Below are 20,327 nucleotides of genomic sequence, written 5' to 3' on the forward strand. Positions count from 1 at the left end.
TTTATGAGCAAACACACATGGTGCGAGAGATTTTGATTGTTGAAACCTGATGGTTTCTCCATGTAGACGGTTTCCTTAATGTCTCCATGTAAGAATGTGTTCTTGAAATCAAGTTGTTTAATCTCCTCATGTAACGCAATTACAATTGTCAAAACAAGTCGAATTGTTGTAACTTTTACCACAGGACTGAAGGTGTCTCGAAGTTGATTCCTTCTATTTGATTGTATCCTTTCGCAATCAAGCGAGCCTTGAACTGTGGTAGAACCATTGGGCTTGAGTTTTGTCTTGAAACCCATCAATAACCAACAACATTCATATTGGGTTGTCTAAAAGTTGATTCCTTCTATTTGATTGTATCCTTTCGCAATCAAGCAAGCCTTGAACCGTTCCACAAAACCATTGGACTTGAGTTTTGTCTTGAAACCCATCGAGAACCAACAACATTCATATCGGGTTGCCGCAAAACCAAAGTCCAAGTTTCATTTAATTTCAAAACATTCAATTCATCATGCATAGAATTGACAATGTCAGGTTGGATGGAAGCTGTAAAGAGGGTATGAAACACGGGGTTGGTCATGGCATGAGTTTTTGTTCGTGTGAGCATGTGGTGGATGTTTTTAGTGATTTGTTGGGTGTGTGGTTGGTCTTGAACACCAATTGGTTGGTTAAGTGATGAAGAGTTAGATGTTAATTATGTGTTGAAGATGACAATGTGTTGGGATTATGATACAATTGGTTATCATGTGTAGCTGCTTCATGAGGTGTTGATACCATAGAGTTAGACACAGATATAGGAGAATTTGGAGTTGTATTTGATGACCCTAACTGCTGCAAGCTAAAAGAGATTGGCTACATAAGGGATAATTCATGAAAACAATCACTTGCTGGAGGGACGGAGCATTCCGTTGAGTTATTAAGAGGAGTAACGACTGAAGAGTGGTCATTTTAATGCTCCAAGAATTCATCGAACGTAGTAAAATATGAACTATCTGAATCTACAGACAAATCAGTTCTAGTAGACACATAGGGTAAGAGAAATTCCTCAAAAAGTACATGTCTTGAGATAAAAACTTTTCGTGTTTGTGGGTGATAGCACCTATAACCTTTGTGAAGTAGGCTATTATTAATGAACACACATGGAAAAGTTTTGGGTTGAAGTTTATTTGTATTATGCCCTTTAAGATATGGAAATCATCTATATCTGAAAACCTTCAAGGTATAATAGTCAGGTTTCTTTCCATGTAACTTCAAGAATGGAGATTGCATACTCAATATAGAACATGCATTCTATTGAGTAGGAACATCGCAGTCATAAAAAGCTTCAACCGAAAAAACAAGGTGGATTCACATTGAAAAGTAGAGTCAAACCAATCTCAACAATGTGTCTATGTTTTTTTCCACTACTCCATTTTGTTCAGGAGTATGCGGACATGAAATTCGTCTCGTGATACCAAATTGAGCCAAATAAGTTATAAAATTCAAACTGTTGAATTCTCTTCCTCCGTCATATTGAAATACTTTAAGTTTCTTGGAAAACTGAGTTTCTATAAACTTGTGAAAGGTCATGAAAATGGATAGAAAATCAAATTTCTTCTTTAGGGGATAGATCCAAGTAAATCGTGTGCAATCATCGACAAAAATAACAAAGAATTTTACTCTTGACAAGAAGCAACAGGGGTTGGTCCCCATAAATCACTATGTATTTTCTCTCTTTTGTTAGAAACTTGAAAAAGGTAGCTTACAATTTTTTTTCATTTGACAATTACTACAAACTAAAAAGTTTTTATTCCAAGTCCAAACATCAATCATCTTATTTCTATGAAAAAAATTAAGAATTCTCGAGTGTGGATGTCCTAGTGTTTGAGGCAAAATTGTGTCCAAGTTCTTCTCTATTTTCGTAGTTATCAAAGCTTCATGTAAACTTTCTTCTAGAGCGTACAAGTCATGTCTTCTATTACCCTTTTCCAGAACTATGCCCGTTCTCTTTTCCTTAACAACAAAACCCTTGTCAATAAACTTAAGAGATCAAGCATTATCTTCAACAAATTTACTAACAGAGATAAGATTCTTTTTTAATCGAGGCACAACAAAAACATCCTTTAAATAAAGTTTTTCTCCAATATTTTTATCTCCAATGTGTGTAATAAGTAATTTATCACCATTGCCTACCATAACCAAATCAGTTTGCTTAAATAGAGAAGGGTTCATAAGAAAACCTGAGGAGTGTACCATGTGGTTTCTAGCACCTGAATCCATGTATAGATGATTATCTGGGTGATTATCAAGTGACATAGTTGCGAGAGCATGTGGTACTTCCTCTGGTGCTTGATAAGAATAATTCCACCTATAAAAGCAAGAGAGCGTTGAATAGTTGTTCCTTCCACAAATCTGGCAATAATTATTTTTGGAATTCTCATTCTGTTGATTAGTCCCTCGTGGTTAGTATGAATTTGCCTTTGATTAAATCCTTCTTTGTTCCCGATGCCTCTTTGATTTCCTCTATCTTTAAAAGAGTTTCTGCGACCTCTGCCATGAGTCTTTTGTGCAGTGAAGGACACTATTGGATCAAGATTAGGTTGTGTCGTTTGTTCCTCTCCTTCTTCCATCATGTCAAACCCTCTAACGGCGGTCACAAATTGGCCAAAAGTGGGGTATGGTGGTTTACCCAACATGACAGTGCAAAGGGTCTTGTATTTTCTTCCAAGACCTCTAGCAAAATTAATTACTTTGCTATCTTCATCCAATGGCTTGTGGATAGACATGAGGCTATCACAAATTCCCTTAAACTCCTTGATATATTTATCAACAGATTTGGACCCTACTAGCATCACAGTTTGAAGTTAATGTTTCATCTGAAATTATCTTTGCTTGCTTGAAGGTAAGTATCCTTAAGACAATCACATATTTGTTTTGCGGTTGAGCATCCTATAATGAGGAACATTGACTCTTCTATCATTGTTAAATACATCCAACTCCTAACAAGAATGTCACGTCCTTTCCATTCGGCGAATATTGAGTTTGGAGTATTTTCTTCCTTCTCGTTTTCTATAGTCTCGGGCAGAGGGTCGTCCTTAATGGTTTTGTCAATTTTCAGGGCTTGCATTAGTTGAAGGAGTTTTGTCCTCCAAAGAAGATAGTTTAAAGGTTTTAGTTTAATTGGGCATATTGCAATGAGTTGGTGCAATGAAGAGGGTGAGAGGGCTAAAGTGGTGCTAGAGGATGCTGCCATAACGTACTGTTTTGAAGGGAAAAAAAGAGGCTTCAAGATCGTTTGTTTTTAATTAAACCTTGGCTTCTGATACCATGAAGAAGATAAAGAGAATGCAATGTATGACTGTTAAGCTATTCTTTGTATTGCACGGTACAATTCAATAAGCAAATATATACACAACAAACTAGAATCATGGGCCCTATCTATATTCACCTTACTAAGTAGAATTGGATTATTCAAACTCCTAGCAAACGTAACTAGGCTAGAACTTTAGGACTCCTTAACCGACTCTAATCAGGTTGTCTTACAATGATGCCATGTGTTCAAATGATGTGGCAATCTAAAGCAAATTCAAGAGTCAAGTCACAAGCAACTTTATCACATATCATTTGTGATAAGCTAGCTTGATACCATACAATAATCAATCAGACTCATGTAAGACTGTTCATTTTCACTTGGACTTTATATTTCCTACAAATATAAATTGGAGTTATATGACTTTCTGAGGGGAATTCAGTAAGCAATATTGGAAGAAGTATCAGCATCAATTACGGAATTCTTCACAAAATTGATTAACGGAGTTTTGTTTGAAGATCAACCCAAAACAATCAAGTGTTATCTAACATACTTTCAGATCAAATATATTTCTAAGAGGTTCAAGCCATCCTGTAATTTGAGAAATACACCATTGAACTTCCTCAAATCACAAAGAGGCGTAGGATAGAAGAATTAAGTGAATAACAAGATTGTATTCAATGAGATTCATCAATAAGAATATTTTCTTTATTTATTTTTGTTGTCGTTAATTTTCAGCATTTGACAAAATTGTTGATAACAATTATTTTTTTTTCTTTTGTTCTTATCATTTTAAAAAATAGAAGTCAAATAGACGTTTGCCCCTCAAGGGACAGGAGTAACTGGAAAAAAAGGTTAATTATGCTAGGTTTGAGGGGTAAATATGAGTCAGTCCACTAACTACAAGAGTTAATGGAGATCAAATTCTAAAGGAAGAATATAAATTTACTAGTGAATTTATCCACGTTTCACGCGGGGAAAAAGAACTATATCATCCGTAAAAACTTCTCAACTACCTACATGGTTAGAATTTCAAATAAAATATTATTTTGTCTCATTTGTAAAAAAAATTAACAAAACACAACTCCGATTTTAAAATTTTCTAGTTAAGTGCAAAATAGTTAATTTCTAATTATAAATGGCCAAATGGCCACCAAATTCATGATCTTTTTTTTTCTCTCTAATACTTGAATATTAATATCATCAAAAAGTATATTTTTTATTAGAACCAATTTTATTTTCAATATTCCTTTCAAACTATAATCTAGATAGAATAAATCATAATATAAATAAAAGTCTTTTTCAAAACTTAAGTTTTCAAATTCTAAACCTAAAGTTACATAAAAACATCTTCTATATTTTGTTTTAAGTAAATATGAAAAAATATGTATAAAAATAGCTTGTTAGGAGACCTTTGACTATATATTTCTTCACCAAATTACGTGTTTATTTAATTAGTGTTTGCTACTCGGAAATAATTGAATGAAAATGTGATATAAAAAATTTCTTTAAAAACACGTCTCATTGTACCATCCAAAAAAGAAGAAGAATATAAACCCAAAAAATATCTTCCATCTATTTTTCCACTAAATAAAAATATTTTGTGACGTGTTGATATTTATTTTGTGAGTAGGTATAAATATAATGGTATTCAATTTTTAAAAAAATTAAGCCATGCAGTTTTTGAAGCTTTCAAGACTCATAAATGTACAAAGTAATACTAAATCAAAAATAATATGTTCAATCTATTTGAGAATTTATAGAAAAGGCTAACGTAATAGAAACGTTGCATATCTTAATGAGCATGGAGAAATGAAAAAAACATTTAAGTCTTACAAAATATAACTACTCTAACGATCCCATAGTCAATACTTAAATATCATGAACTAAGAAAGCTCATATGCATGAAATTCTACTTTTTCTTCTTTTTTTCTCTCAATTGAATTTTATATCGAACTATGACTCTTGTAGATATTTAGTTAGTTGAAATGTGAGTGTCATATATTTGTGGTGATTTTTTTTTCTTTTTCTTGTGTATATATTTTTTTAAAATTTATGATAATTAATTTTCTTAAGCGTTTTTAGTCTTTAAGTGAAAATGTACTATATTAAGTTAAAGAAATTATTTGTAGGTAAATGATAAAAAAATTTATAGGTAGATATTTCAAGTATGTTTGTTTTGGATATTTTTTGTGATCATATCATCTATTTTTTAAGAATTTAATTGATAATTCTCATTCATTAAAATATTAAATTTGATTGAAATGGTAATGTGTTAATTTGTAAGACTGTCATTCCGATTATATGTGAGTGAATTGTATTCGCAGGAAAAAATAGAACACCACAACAGAAATGTTTTAAACAAAGATCTAATATTGTATGATGAGAGAAAAATATATAACAAAATTTAAATTACTTCTATAATTATATACTATACTAAAGCTAGAAATGCATAATAACTTAATTTCCCTTTGTGTCACTACATGATATTCTTAGTTTATACTATACTAAAGCTAAAAATGTATAACAACTTAACTTCTCTTTGTGTCACTACACAATTTTTTTTATTTATTTGAAGAATTTTATTCCTTAAAACGAATATGATATACATCAAACATCAATGTGTCACGATTCGAGCCTACACCTGGACGTGGCTAACCCTCAAGAACCATTGTTGTCCCTCAAGCGAACTCTCATCCTGATTGATTACAAGCAGAAGAGTAACTCAAGCATACATAAGCATCAAATTGAAAGAAACGCTTAAAAACAGTTTACTGAATCTCAAAATTGAACTGAATATACTGAGAATAAAATATAAGTTTTTCAATAAAACATCTGAAACTGAAAGACTCTCCAAAAGTGTTTATCTATAAATCCTCTATTGTACAAAGATGAGAGTCGGGACAAGACCCACGACTCTTCAAGAGAACTCCTACTAACAACACATAAAACTGGAGTTCTTCGGAAACAAAAGAAGTCTCACTCAAAAGTTGACGAGCGGATGAAGTGATCTCAACAGACTCTTGCTAAGGATCCTAAGAAATTGTATCTCCATCATAAAAAGATGCAGGTCGAATGACATCAGTACATTGAATGTACGAGTATGTAATATAGCTGAATAACAAATAACTGGATGAAAGGGACGCAATAGATATAGATATATACTCAACTTAATGTAAAAAAATAAAGAAGTGAGATCATTAAACTTTACAAAAATACTTACTCATCTCGGAACTCAACATATTAAGTGATATAATAAAAATACACTTTTAACTCTATTTGGGAGATTCTCTAACCGACAACCATCACTATGAGCTACGTGATGATACAACATCTCGCCCACGCTGCCGGAAGTGTCCTATACCTTGCTGGGGTATAGAACACCTCAACTAAGTGGATCCACTAAGCTCTTCCCGAAGGCACTTAGGGTTCATCTAAAAAGTATGATCATGTACCCATGTTGGCATACATGGTGTATGAGGAATGTGAGTTGTCTGAAATCATCCCCATATCAGTGCTCAATACTACTCTTAATATATATACTCATGATCAATGTTTAAAAACATACTCTTCCTCTGGTTTGAGATAATTGCTCAAACTATCCTTTTAAAAGAGGTAACTGCTCTAAAATATCTCTGAACTTATTAACTCATTTAGAAATCAAAGTTTCTATTTTCTCAATGTAAAAAATGATACCTTTGGGAATACTTTGTTCCCTTATACTCTTACTCAATTCATACACATCATGTTGTGATATGATCATTGATGACTCGGAAAGTCATACTGCATAAACATTGATGGCATAACTAGATACCATACTGCTTAAACATTGATAGCATACTCGATTATCATACTAATCATGTTTTAGAAACTCTTTCTCAAAACTCATCTTTATTTCCTCAAAAACTCAGTTTAAAACTCAAGTGTTGGCTTTAAAAAACTTCTCAAGATTTATAACTCAATTCATAGGGTTCATGTGAAATTATGGACATGAACGATTCAACACAGGAATCTTGATAGCAATATGTAAACACAATACTAAGAACTCAAGAACTCAGAACTCAACGATACTACTCATCTAAAAAATACTCAATTCATAGGGTTCATGCTGAAATATAGACACAAACGAATCAACTCAAGAATCTTAATGCATAACATATAGCAATTCAATAATTAGGAATAGAATTTCAAAAAGAATCCGAAACTCAAGAACTCAAAATCACCTCATCTCAAGAATACCCACATATAGGGATAAAATCCTAGATTTTCTCTTTTACTAATTTGAAAGTAGATGTAGAGCGTGAGGACGAACTAGTCCAACACTATGATAGTCTTACATACCTGGAAGAACAAGGTTCTTGAAGAAGAACTTGATTAGAAGCCTTGAAACCCTAGCTTGAAAGAGAAAAATCAAGAAAACCTTTCTTGAGATTTCTTGACTTAGTTTCTTGAAACTTTGTGGTCAAGAATTAGGATTCTCATTAATGATTCATAATTGTATGGAGGAATTTGAGTTGGAAAGAATTGAAATTCTTGAAGAAAGACTTACCTTGAAGAAGAAACTTGAAAAAGATCGAAAGAATCTTAAATGAAGTCTTCTACTTTGATTTTTCCTTAGGGTTTTGCCTTAGGGTTTGAGAGAGAAGATAATTATGGATTAATAGATGAAAATCTGGTGGTTTGGGGTCTTTAATTAGTCAAGAAATTCGTTTAAGGTTTTCTTAGAGGTAAAAAGACAAAAATGACCCTTTTTAATGTTTTTCCGTCGGCTAATTCATCACTGCACTATATCAGGTTACTAAAATGCTTATAACGCTTTACTCAAAACTCAGATTGACACGAAATTGGTGGGTTGGAAAGAAGATTCAAATACCTTTAATTTGATAGGTTATGGGTCACATAACTCTTTATATTATGAGAGATATGGTCATTTGAAGTTGACCCAAATAGAATCTTACATCAAAACTTAATCAATATGGATGCTTTCAATTCAACTTTGTGCTAGGGGATTCTAGTGACCTTAATTCATATCCAAATTCATTCTCACACTAAAGAATTGACCTTTACACATATGGACAATTTAATCACCCGATACGATTGTATTCACAAATGAAGAATGGTTTGAGTCTTAACTTAGAATTTTTTTGAGGGGTTACACAATGTTTGATTATTATACAAAGAGATCAATGAATATTGGAATGAAATTAATCTAAAAATCAATATTATGAATAAAATATATAAAGAAGACAAAATATATCAAAATAATACTTCTCCAATCAAATTTGAGATTCTTAAGATATGCATACAAGTATCAATACATTTATTTTTGTGAAGGTAAATACAATTGGATATAACTTTTCAAGAATGAAAACATGTAGTAAAACAAAACTAAAAAGAGCAATAATATATGTGAGAAAATAGACAAGAAATGTAGAGAGACAAGAAAGAGTTTTCTTATTCTTCCAAGTATATTTTTAAGTGTTTCCCAAATCTTCAAGTGCATAACACAATCCTCAAGACCTCTATTTATATTGTTATAAAGAGGCATACAAAGAGATAGTAATAAACATGATATTCATTCTTGAGAATGTGGGGAAGATTAAGGGGTGTAAAGATAAATGAGGAGATGGTGGAGGTGTGATATTATTACATGTAATGGTGAAATTACACCTTAAAGTTATGGATATCCACACTAATATAACATATTAACAACAAAATATTAATTTTATATAAATAATAACTACATTAAAATTGAGGAGAGAAACTAACAAATGCCCAAAAAAAGAGAAAAAGATAAATAGAAATAGAGTTCATAAAAAGGTGTACGTCACCTTGTCTATATTTAGCTTTATTATATATATATAGATTCAATTTTTTATAGTTAAGGGGGGAATTTGAGTCACACTACTAACAAGTAACAACAAAGACATTTTAAACCAAATTCAATTGGAAAGTAATTTATTCTAGTTTCCATAATTAAGAAAAATAAAATTGGCCTTTTCTCATTGAATATCTGTTGTGTGAGAATGAATATCACATTTGTGACTCCTGTATCGCATGTTATTCTTTTTAATATTATTTTTACTAATAATTATTTTGAAATTAAACAGGTAATGAAAAAATTATAGTACCAATTAACATATGAAATTTGGTTGAACTGTGATTTTGGTTACCATCTTCACTTGGAGGGGGGAGGGTGGTAGACTTTTGTGACATATGCGTTGACTATATATTCTGTTGGGTATTTGCATGAGTTTCTTTCCATAAATATGTTTTTCTTTTCTTAAGCGGAAATCATTAAGTTTTTATATTTGGCTAGACTTTTTCTGTAGGAAAGGTTTAGGATTCTATAAATAGAGGCTCATTCCTTCTAACTTAATCAACATTAACAATGTAGTTCTAGGGGCTTTAAAAGAATTGTGTAGAGGAGAAACGGTGCGACAGAAGTAATATGTTATTACTTGTATGAACCTCTTTTTATTTTGAGTGAATTTTGTGAGGTTACTTTTCTCGTTATTGTGTACTCTTATGTTTATAGTAGATTTTTCATCTCCTTTGTAGATGTCGGTTGTTTTGGAGGAAGTAGACTTTTGTGACATATGAGTTGACTATATATTCTATATTCTCTTCATTATGATTCTCTCTTGTGTGTTCTTTAATTATTCTCTGAATTGAGATGCTGAAATTTGCATCCTATACCATGCATGAACTTTTTGAACATTTTAAAGCATCATCTCAAAAGAAATTAGCTTGTGGTTTGCCAAGTGCCAACTATTTCCAAAAATAAAAGAAGAAATGAGAGTGGCATTGACTACTAACTAAAAAAACTGCAGCCAGGACCATACCATTTATCCCTTTAGGATTCTCTAACCTCCAATTGGCATCGCTAGGTCTGCTCTGGCAATTAAGTTATCCATTTTACCGACATTTCTTCTTCTCCTTTTGACATCTCAATTATCTAGTCTAGCAAATGATATATATCACTACATAATTTATTCACTTCATAAGAAATTTAAAAAAGTTTTTTAAAAGATGATCTTAAATTAAAGATAGATAAAATAATGAGGGAGTAGATTCTTTTTTTTTCCCCTATCCTTGGCTGATAAATACCTCTAAGTCTCTAACCATGACATGTTATAAGGGTAAAATAATACTTTCTCCGTTGATAAAAGAATGTCCTAGTTTGACTTAATATGGAGTTATAGAAAATAAATAAGATTATTTAATCTTGTGATCCTAAATTAAAGTTATATCAAATTTGTCAAAATGTTCTTTAATCTTGTGGCCTAAAACATGTCACATGAAACCCTGAAATCAAAGTGTTGCCAAAAAAGAAAAGAGACCATTTTTTATAAACAGACTAAAATTTAAATGGAGGGAATAATAAAATTACTCAAGAAGGGTGTTATGAGATTTTGTAAGAAAGGAAAACTCCGTCCCCGGTACATTGGTTCTTATCGGATATCCAAGAGAATTGGCAACGTAGCTTATGAGTTGGAGCAATAGTTCATTCGGTGTTCCATGTGTCCATGCTAAAGAATTGTTTGGATGATCCTTCACTTATCGTACCTACAGAGAATATTGGTATCAAGGATAGCCTATCCTATGAGGAAATACCCATTCAGATCATGGATCGTCAGGTTCGCAAGTTGAGGACCAAAGAGGTTGCATCAGTCAAGGTCTTATGGAGGAATCAATTTGTAGAGGAAGCGACTTGGGAGGCTGAGGAGGATATGAAGAAGAGATACCCACATCTCTTTCCTTTCGGAGAAATTCCAAATAAAGGTACTAACTCTTTGTAAAGTACTTTTAAGTTGATATGTTGAGTATGTTAATTACATGTTGCGTTCTTGGGTTGGGGTTGTTAGATGTTTTCCACCCCTGTTCTGTTTAGTGCGATCTCATTCGAGGACGAAGGTTCCCAAGGGGGAGATATTGTAACACCTCAGACTCCGATAAGTTTTTAGTTTTGGGTCAACTTCAAATGACCATATCTTTTAGCATATAAAAATTTAGATGGCCAATGAGGTATCAAATCGAAGGTCTTTGAGTCCTCTTTCAAACGCTCCCAGGTTTGCTAAATTTCGAGCTCCGAGTAAAAAGTTATTAATGTTTAAGTGAAGCCTCTCTAGCTAATTAAGGCTTTTCATTTGTTTTAGGAAAGGGGTATTTTGGTCTTTTCCTTACCCTACTAAGCCTAAAACGTTTTTCACACCCAAGTTAAGGGTCTAATATGAATTAGACAACTTTTCAATATTCCAAAACGTTTAGAGATTTTAGACAAGTTTCAAAAGGAGAAAAGAGAAGGGTTTCAAGCGTTATTTCAAGAAAGGAGGATTTCGTCAAGAACAAGTGTTCTTACGAGGTATGTAAGCTCTCATTGTGTTGGGTTTGTTCGCCCTCACAAAAATCATGTAATTTCATTCATGAATTTGTCGATGAGATTGTTTAGATTGAGATTCTTGAGAAGTTCTTGAGTTTTAACCCCATTTTTTAACAATTGAGGTTTTTGAGCCCTTGAGGTGAGGGTCTTGCAAACGAGTGTTGTTCTTGATGGATTTTGGGTGGGATTTCATTGAATTTGTGTTGAGTTTATGAATAAAAAAAGATTTTTGAGGAAATCATTCGATTCTAGATGAGTTAGGCCTTGAAATTGAGCAAGAAAATTCGTTAAAATCTGGGTAGAGGGGTAAGGCATCGAGCCAGCATATCCCAAACTATTGTTTAGTAGTTTGGGGCCTGGCTAGCGCACCGCTCCAGTAATGCGCCCCAAACAACCTTCAGTGGTTTTAGGCCTGGCGCCCTAAGCCAGCAGTGCGATAGTGTCATCAGGCCCCTTTCTTCTCCGTTCTTCGTCCCGTATGCGTTCTTTCAAATTGTGTTTTTTCTCTCTTATTAATACTAACTATCTAATTCTTCATTAATCATTGAGAGATCCTCTATATCCTATCATAGCTCTTAAATTCACATTTCAAATCAAAGTAAAGTTAAGAGGAAAGTTCAAGAAGTCTCTTTTGAGTCATTTGGAGAAGTTTTTTGCAATCATCTACAACTGGAATTAAGACTTGAGTAAATGAGTATGAAAATGAGAAGAGTTGTCTTTCATGTTTCAAAATGAGTATAAAGGAACTAAGTATTCCCAAGTGTAATACTTTTACTTTCCGATTTCTAAATGAGTTTACAAGTTCAAAGGAGTTTCAGAGTAATACCTATTTTAAGAGGATCTTTTGAGTAATTACCTCAAATTGAGTAAGAGTTATGTTTTAAACATTTGAGTATGAGTTATATATTATTGGGATTAGTATTGAGCATCAACATGGGGTGAGTTCAGACAACTCAAAATCCTCATAAACCATGTATGCCAACATGGGTAAAGGATTATACTTTTTAGATGTTTTCTTATTGTTTTAAGCATAGTTTAGTGGATTCACTTAGTTGAGAAGTTCTATACCCCGGCATGATATATGTTAGTTCTGACAGTGTCAGCGAGACGTTGTATCATCACATAGCTCATAGTGATGGTTGTCGGTTAAAGAATCTCCCAAATAAGAGTAAAGATTATACTTTTGTATTTTTATATAAATTGAGTTGATATTTACTTTTTCAGAAGCTTTATATATTGCATATCTTATTGTTGCTTCATATTTGAGTTGAGATGAGGTGAGTATGTCTTCCCAGGTTATCAGTTTTACTGCTTATGTTTCAACTTTCCCCTTACATGCTCGTACATTTAATGTACTGACATCATTCGACCTGCATCTTAGGATGCTGCGACATTTAGGAAAAGATTTCACTTCCTTCTTACTCTTTTTTCGTGCGATAAAGTTCAACTCAGTAAAAGTTCTTTCTAAATTAGTGCTTGCGTGTATCTTTTTAGTTCATGCCTCCCTGAAGAGCTATTCGAGGACATCCTGCAAGAAGAATGTTAATTCACCAAACCAAGGGGTACCCAATGCACCAGAAGTGCAACCCCCCCGGGAGAGGTCACTAATACTGAGTTCCAGGATGCTATCCAAATGTTGAGTCAAGTTGTGGCGACTCAAGCTAGTCAACAAATAGTTGTTTGTTAGGATGTGGCTGATACATCTATGATCCGTGAATTCTTGAGAATGAATCCTTCAGAGTTCACAGGGTTAAATGTCATTGAGGATTCAGAGAAATTCGTGGAGGAACTGTAGAAAGTGTTTGAAGTTATGCGTATTGTTGATGTTGAGCATATAGAGTTAGCTTCATACCAACTCAAGGGTGGTGCTAGGATTTGGTACGACCAATGGAAAAAGAGCAGGGTTGAAGGGGCACTAGTTGTGAGCTGGACTATTTTTGAAAGTGCCTTCCTAGGGCGCTTCTTTCCCCGTGAGCTAAGGGAAGCAAAGGTGAGAGAATTTCTACTTATGAAACAGGAGTCCATGAGTGTGCATGAGTACAACCTCATGTTGACTCAACTATCCCTTTATGATCTGGAGATAGTGGCTGATATGAGAAGCAAGATAAGCCTGTTTGTGTCTGGCTGTCCCGCTTGTCAAGTAAGAAAGGGAAGATGGCTATGTTGATAGGGGACATGGACATAGCCAAGCTTATGATCCATGTGCAGCAGGTAGAAAATGATAAGTTGAAAGACAGGGAAGAGTTCCGCAGTAAGAGGGCTAAGACAACATGTAATGAGTCCGGACAGCAGAAGGTCAAAAATGTGATACAGTCATCTTATCAACAAGGGACAACTGAGCATGCACCATCATCAGCTATTGCACCTGCACCAAAGAACAGAGGTAATTTCAGGAACCAGAACTCCAGGGCTAGACCTACTCAGTCTTAGGGTAGTGTGGTACAAGGGAGGTAATAGGTCCTAATGAAAGTTTAGTATCGCAACAGCAAATTCGATCAAAGTTGAAGTATTTTTCAGACGCTTATCTCAAAAAAAAAAAACTACGTTTCCACAAATTCAAAATTTTGTGGGTTCATCTTCATCCTATCTTTTTTGTTGGGTTGAATTTTTTGCTTGTAAGTCGATGCAAATGTTTGTTTTGATTTTGTTTTTCTAGCTTTGTACATGTATTAAGAAATAAAGACTAGAACCATCAATTATTAGATTGTTGGTAGAATGTAATTTAATTATATTATTATTATATTTTAGATCCTAACAAATATATTAACTTGTTAATATTTCTATCATATCCTTATAAATAATTGAAAATTAAGATATATTTTTTTATATAATTTTGCACAAAACTAAGAAAATTAGGGTGAAAATCATTTAAAATGATAGAATAAAATATAAATTACAAAAAAGAGCATACGTTAGAAGTGCAAATTGCAAATTACTCCGAAGAGATTATGATTAATGACATTTTAGATAATGCCGATGTGAGTATATTATTGAATTCACTTTATATAAAATAGCAAATCTAACCCTTGTTACTATTCTAATTAGGAATCGATTACTGTACTGATTGTAATCTAATCCTCTAATCTAGAAAAATGCAACATTCGAAGATCTCTTAATTTAATAAATAAAATAAAATAAAAATATTCCAACTTTTAAGGGGAATCAATATAAAAGCGATCATTATCAGTGTAAATTGTATACTAGGGGACCACATCACCACCCATGTAGATTCACTTCTATCTAAAATCAAAGAACACCCACCACTTAGGACGATGCTCTTTTTAAAATAATTGACGTAATATAAAAATATTCTCTCAGCCAGCATCTATGACCTCCAACTTTAATTTGGACGTGCATAAGTAGATATTTAAATTTGTATAAAAGTGAACAATAGATACACATATTCTATGTGACATAATACACGTAGGACGCCACATAAGACACACAATTGTCATGTTGGATGAATGTATCTATTTATTCAGTTTTATACAATTTTAAGTGTCTATTTGCGCACACTTAAAATTGAAGGACATAAATGCCATCGGAAACCAAGTTAAATGACATGATTATGTATTATCATGTTATCGTTCAATTGCCTTTTCATTTGTCCTATATAAGTGTGTCTTTCTAGCTTCATCATCATCATAACCAAAACCAATAATTTCATTCAATTTCTTGATCTAGAAAAACTAGTATCAATCATGCAGGTTGAAAGAAGTAGCAAGCAAGGGGGATTCATGACAACAAAATTCACTTTGTCTTTTGGTAAAAGTGCTCAAAATAATAAAGTTGAGACAAAACCAAAGGTGATTTTCACAAAGCCAGCAGCTAATTTATTTGTGACCCCTGCTGAAACCAAAGTTTATGGTGGTGGTGGTGGTAGCGGCGATAAGAACGTTGATGATAAGGCTACAAATTATATTTCTCAAGTTAAAGAGCGGCTCAGACTAGAAGAAATGTTGCATGCTGAGAAATAACGTTTAAAATACATGACCTTTCTATGTTTGTACAAACCTATCAATTTGCTCGAATATTATTACTCTCTTTGTCTGTTTTCCTCCCCTTTTGATGTTTTTTTTCGATCAAGGGATATGAGGTCAAATATTGGAATTAATAAGCTTTAATTAGCTATTTCCAAAAGTATGATGTATATATATATTATTATCCTTATTAATAAGGGACAGTTGGGAGGACGAACACTGCAATATGTGTTTGTACGCAAAGCAATTTAAATTGTACTTAAAGTTGGTCTAAAATTTGTGAATTGATTTAGGGGTAAATTGGTACTTTCCCCTCTACATTAGAAAGACATTGTACAGTGTGTGGGACCCATACTTTACCCATTTCATTTTCTTTCATCTTCTTACTTTTCTCATTCATTTTAAACTTTCTCTTCTACAATTCGTTTTTTCCTCATTTGTAGTCTCTACGTTTTTTAAAGATTTGGCCACAATATTTTGTTATTTTATCTTTATATCATTTATTTAAGGAAAACTTAAAGTGAATGTGATGAGAAAAAAAAAAGTTTTAAAGAAATTGAAGATACTGAAATTAAAAATAAAAAATCATAAAATTTTGTGTTTTAATTTTAGAATAATAAATTAATTTTTGTGTTCGTTTTTTCATCCTTCTTTAAAATTAAAAAAATTATTAGAAATATTTTTTTGGTTCTCTTTGTTAGTATTCCTGTGTTTCTCTTTATAATATAATCAAATTCTTTGCATTTACTTTATAGTTTAATTTATATTTTTATTTTGATAATGCCAGAGTGCTCTTTCATTTTCAGAATAACTCGTGATTTAATTGATTATTTATATTTAAATCAAATATTAACAAGACATCCTAATATATCATCGTTAAATCTTTAATTTTTGTAAAAAAATAGTAAAATCGTTGGAAATTTTATCATATTTTTTGTGGAAGATCCTATATATACCTTACCAAAATTTTATTTTATTGTATATTTTTGAGAAGTCCACAAAAACCAAATAGCAAGAAAAATAAAAAAAAATTAAAGTGATGAAAAATTGACTTAATTAATTTGACTTGATTTTAACATTTGAAAAATCAAATTAATTAAATTATTTTTCGTTTGATAAAAAATGATCCAAACTAAATCACAAGCAAAGCAACCAAGTTTTGAAGTTTGATGAATAAATATATTTAATAAGAAAAATAATAAAATTTTATGAAGAAACGGAAAGAAAAAAAAAAGAGAAGAAGAAGATACGGAACAGGAAAAAGAGAAAGAAATGGAGCTTTTAGCACATTTTCTATAAGTGGGATCCAAAATCCACTTGGCAAAACCTGAGAGGATCTCATACAAGTATTGTCTGACATGTAATATGTATACCTCTTACAGGAAAATTTTTTAATATGGTTGAGGCCCAACCAACAATGTGTGAGGCTCCATTTAATTTTTGATACTTGAATTTGTGGGCCTCATTTTAACGCCACACACTTTCTCACCTTCATTTTTTCAAATTCCTCCCTTTTCCTCATAATAAGTATTTTACCTATAGTCTTAAATTTTTATTTTCCAAAAGTCAAATAGAAATATGTAAATTAATATCAATTCAAGTTTTAGCCTTTTTTTTCCGTGATTGTTAATATGATTAAAAAATTAAACTTCATTATAATTATAGTCTTCTTTTCTTGATTTATATATTTTTTTGGTTGATTTTTTTTCTTACTTTTAGCTTAAATTTCAATAATAAGTGCAACACCAAGTACAATATTTCTAAAAAAATTGAAGAACGAGTGATTTTAGAATACTTATAGGTATGCTCTCACTTACTCATTGGTGAACTTTTTTTCGGTATAATTTTTTTTTAAAAAAATAGTTCTGATTGATGACAGTTGAATTAACTAATAATGAATAATTAAAGGACTAAAAACAAGTAATTTTGAACATAAAATCAATTTTTAAAATCATCATAATAAAATTACAAATTAAACTAGAAAGTGAAAAAATAGAATTAAATTTATAAAAAGGTAACTAGATTACAAATAAAAAGAGTCAAAATTTAATTTTACACAACATACACACACACTCTCTCTCTCTCTCTCTCTCTCTCTCTCTCTCTCTCTCTCTCTCTCTCTCTATATATATATATATATATATATATATATATATATATATATATAAAGAGGGAGATATTTTTATAATCAGTTTGGTGATTTTTTGATTTATTTTTACTTTGAAACCAAAACTGATTATGTCAATTTTTTTTAAAATAAAAATAAAATAAATTGAAGTAAAAGAAATATTCAATTTGACTATATTTTTATTTAGTTCGATTTTCGATATTCAGTGAATACTTCTTAATACAAATATAAAGTGCGTGTGAATTTCTCATTCAAAAATTATCTTTTAAAGGTATCCTAGGAATTTGCTTCAATTTTTTGAGATGTAAAATAAAAATTTTAAAAGATTGTTTTTTCTAAGCCTACGAGGAATAATTATATTTTAGTTGAATTGGTTGAGAGGTGGCAATTTTTTAAATTGATTTAGTTGAGAGACAAAAATGATTAATGGAAAAAGAGAGAGGTAATCAAGTTACTAATTAATAAAGAGCACAATGAATAAAAAAAATAACTCTGAAAAAGAGAGGAATATTGAACAAGGAGCTAAAATATTTTGGAGGGAAAAGGGGGGAATTTGGGAAAAAATAAGGTCAGAGAATGTGTGGTGCTAAAATGGGGCCCATAAATCCAAGTATCAAAAATTAAAGGGCAAATTACATAAATCACATATTTTTAAGGCAAAATTACAATTTATCCTTTAAAAGTTTATAATTATAGAAATCCCTCAAACGGATACAATAATATAAACAATGATACATTAATCTGATGCACGAGATACATTAATCGTTAAGTAAGATACATTACATTTTATACATGAGACACTAATCTGATGTACAATTTATACATGATACACTACTCTGATGCGTGAGATACAATAATATAAGCGCTGATACATTAATCTGATGCGCGAGATACACTAATCTGATGCGCGAAAATGAGGGATTTTGGAGATTTGTAAAACTTATAGGGGATAATGGTAATAAGTAAACTAAAAGATGGGATAAGTAAACTAAAATGTGGGATTTCTGTAATTTTTTTAAAATTAAATGGAGCCTCACACAACTATTGTTGGTTGGGCCTCAACCATATTAAAATTTTTCCCTCTTACAGAATAAAATTTTTGTTACTCTGTTTATGTCCTTCTATAGTTCTCTTTCTTAGCTCTCTTTGACTTACCCAAATTCAAGTTGGAATTTTGAAGTTGTTGCTTAGTTTAAATCGGTAAATTTCTCATTCTCTAATTATACCTATAAATATCTATTGTTTTACTGATTGATAGGAAATTTTTTGGATGTATTTCACGTAAGAGGAGGAAAAGGTTAACAAACATGTTGGAGGTGTCCGGCGAGGGAGTGTAACAGGGATACCGGTTTTGTTTCCAACAAAAACAACGGAATGTGCATATGTCGTGGCTGTTAACAGTGTCAGAGTCTTTGAAAGAAGGAAAAAGAATTCACAACAGAGATGCCACTAATGAGTTCTTTAACCTTCTTCATGGGTGGTCTCTTCTTCGCGACGAAATTATTTTCGGTGCTTCATAATATACCCAACTTAATTGAACACTTCTTTTTATCTTTTGACAAATGCTCTACAAGTTAAAGCTGATTATTTCACACTTTATTTTATTATGTTTCTCAAATTATTTCTATTTCCTTGGTTCAAAATTAGGGTTCAGAAGAAAAGACCATTGATTTGAATAGATCTACATTATAGTAATGAGTTATTTGTTATTTCTTTTGGGTACTACTTTTTTTTATTTCTTTTCTATACTACTGATTGATCAACTGTGCTAATTTTTTTTATCAGTTGTGAGATGGGCTCAATTTGATAAAATGATTCAGATTTGTGAATTGGTAATCTTTCAAATATGACTTGGTTCAGATATAACTTATACAAAAGAAATTATGTTAAAGAAGAATTCAGAAATGGTTAAGATGTCATGTTTGAGGCACTATTGACTATTTAATTTGACATGCACCTTTAGTTGAGAAACAAATCAAATAGAGTGAAACCCTCTTTCATGATTGAAGCTTAAAGGACAATTGTCACACCCCTTTTCGCGCACGGCGGCGGGAAGGGTTTTTCCAATTAAAGTGACGCTATTGATTAAGAGACTATTTTATTTTGTTTCAGAGTCGCCACTTGGAATTGAGTTGTGGTGTTCCAAGTCACCTTTTGTTTAATCCCTAATCAAAAGGAAATGACTCTTTATATAGTCTGCAAACTAGAAATTCGGGTAAGGAATTCTGTTGACCAAGGGGAAGGTATTAGGCATCCCTCGAGTCCCGTGGTTCTAGCACGGTCGCTTTTATTGACTTCTACCTACTTTAAATCATTTGTGGATATATTATTTTCAGGTCATGACTTGTTTGCATTTTTATTGTTGAACTTTTATTTGGTCTCAAATCGGATGCATAACTGCATTCTCGACTTTTGACATATAAATAGCTTATGAACATAATTGTTTTCTTCTCTCGAGTGCATCACCTAATTTTATCTATAAGTGATCTTATTTTAAATTAATGAAAGTTATTATATTTTTGGACAAGGTGCGTCACCGCATCCTTGAGT

At 31.9% G+C, this 20,327-nt stretch overlaps 1 protein-coding gene across 3 annotated transcripts in view; it reads left to right on the forward strand.

Annotated features, from left to right (window-relative positions):
• The window catches only part of LOC125869149 (agamous-like MADS-box protein AGL9 homolog), a 594,250-nt gene that overhangs the window by 418,073 nt on the left and 155,850 nt on the right, over window positions 1-20,327 (forward strand). The window contains exon 1 of one of the 3 annotated variants that reach the window (XM_049549711.1): window positions 5,676-5,680. The exons of the other annotated variants lie outside the window; for them this stretch is intronic. The gene's annotated coding sequence lies outside the window, so the exon portion shown is untranslated. Of the gene's footprint in view, window positions 1-5,675; window positions 5,681-20,327 lie in introns of those variants that run through there. 3 annotated transcript variants of the gene reach the window in all.

The sequence above is a fragment of the Solanum stenotomum genome, chromosome 6 (genome assembly GCF_019186545.1).
Source record: "Solanum stenotomum isolate F172 chromosome 6, ASM1918654v1, whole genome shotgun sequence".
NCBI lineage: Eukaryota > Viridiplantae > Streptophyta > Magnoliopsida > Solanales > Solanaceae > Solanum > Solanum stenotomum.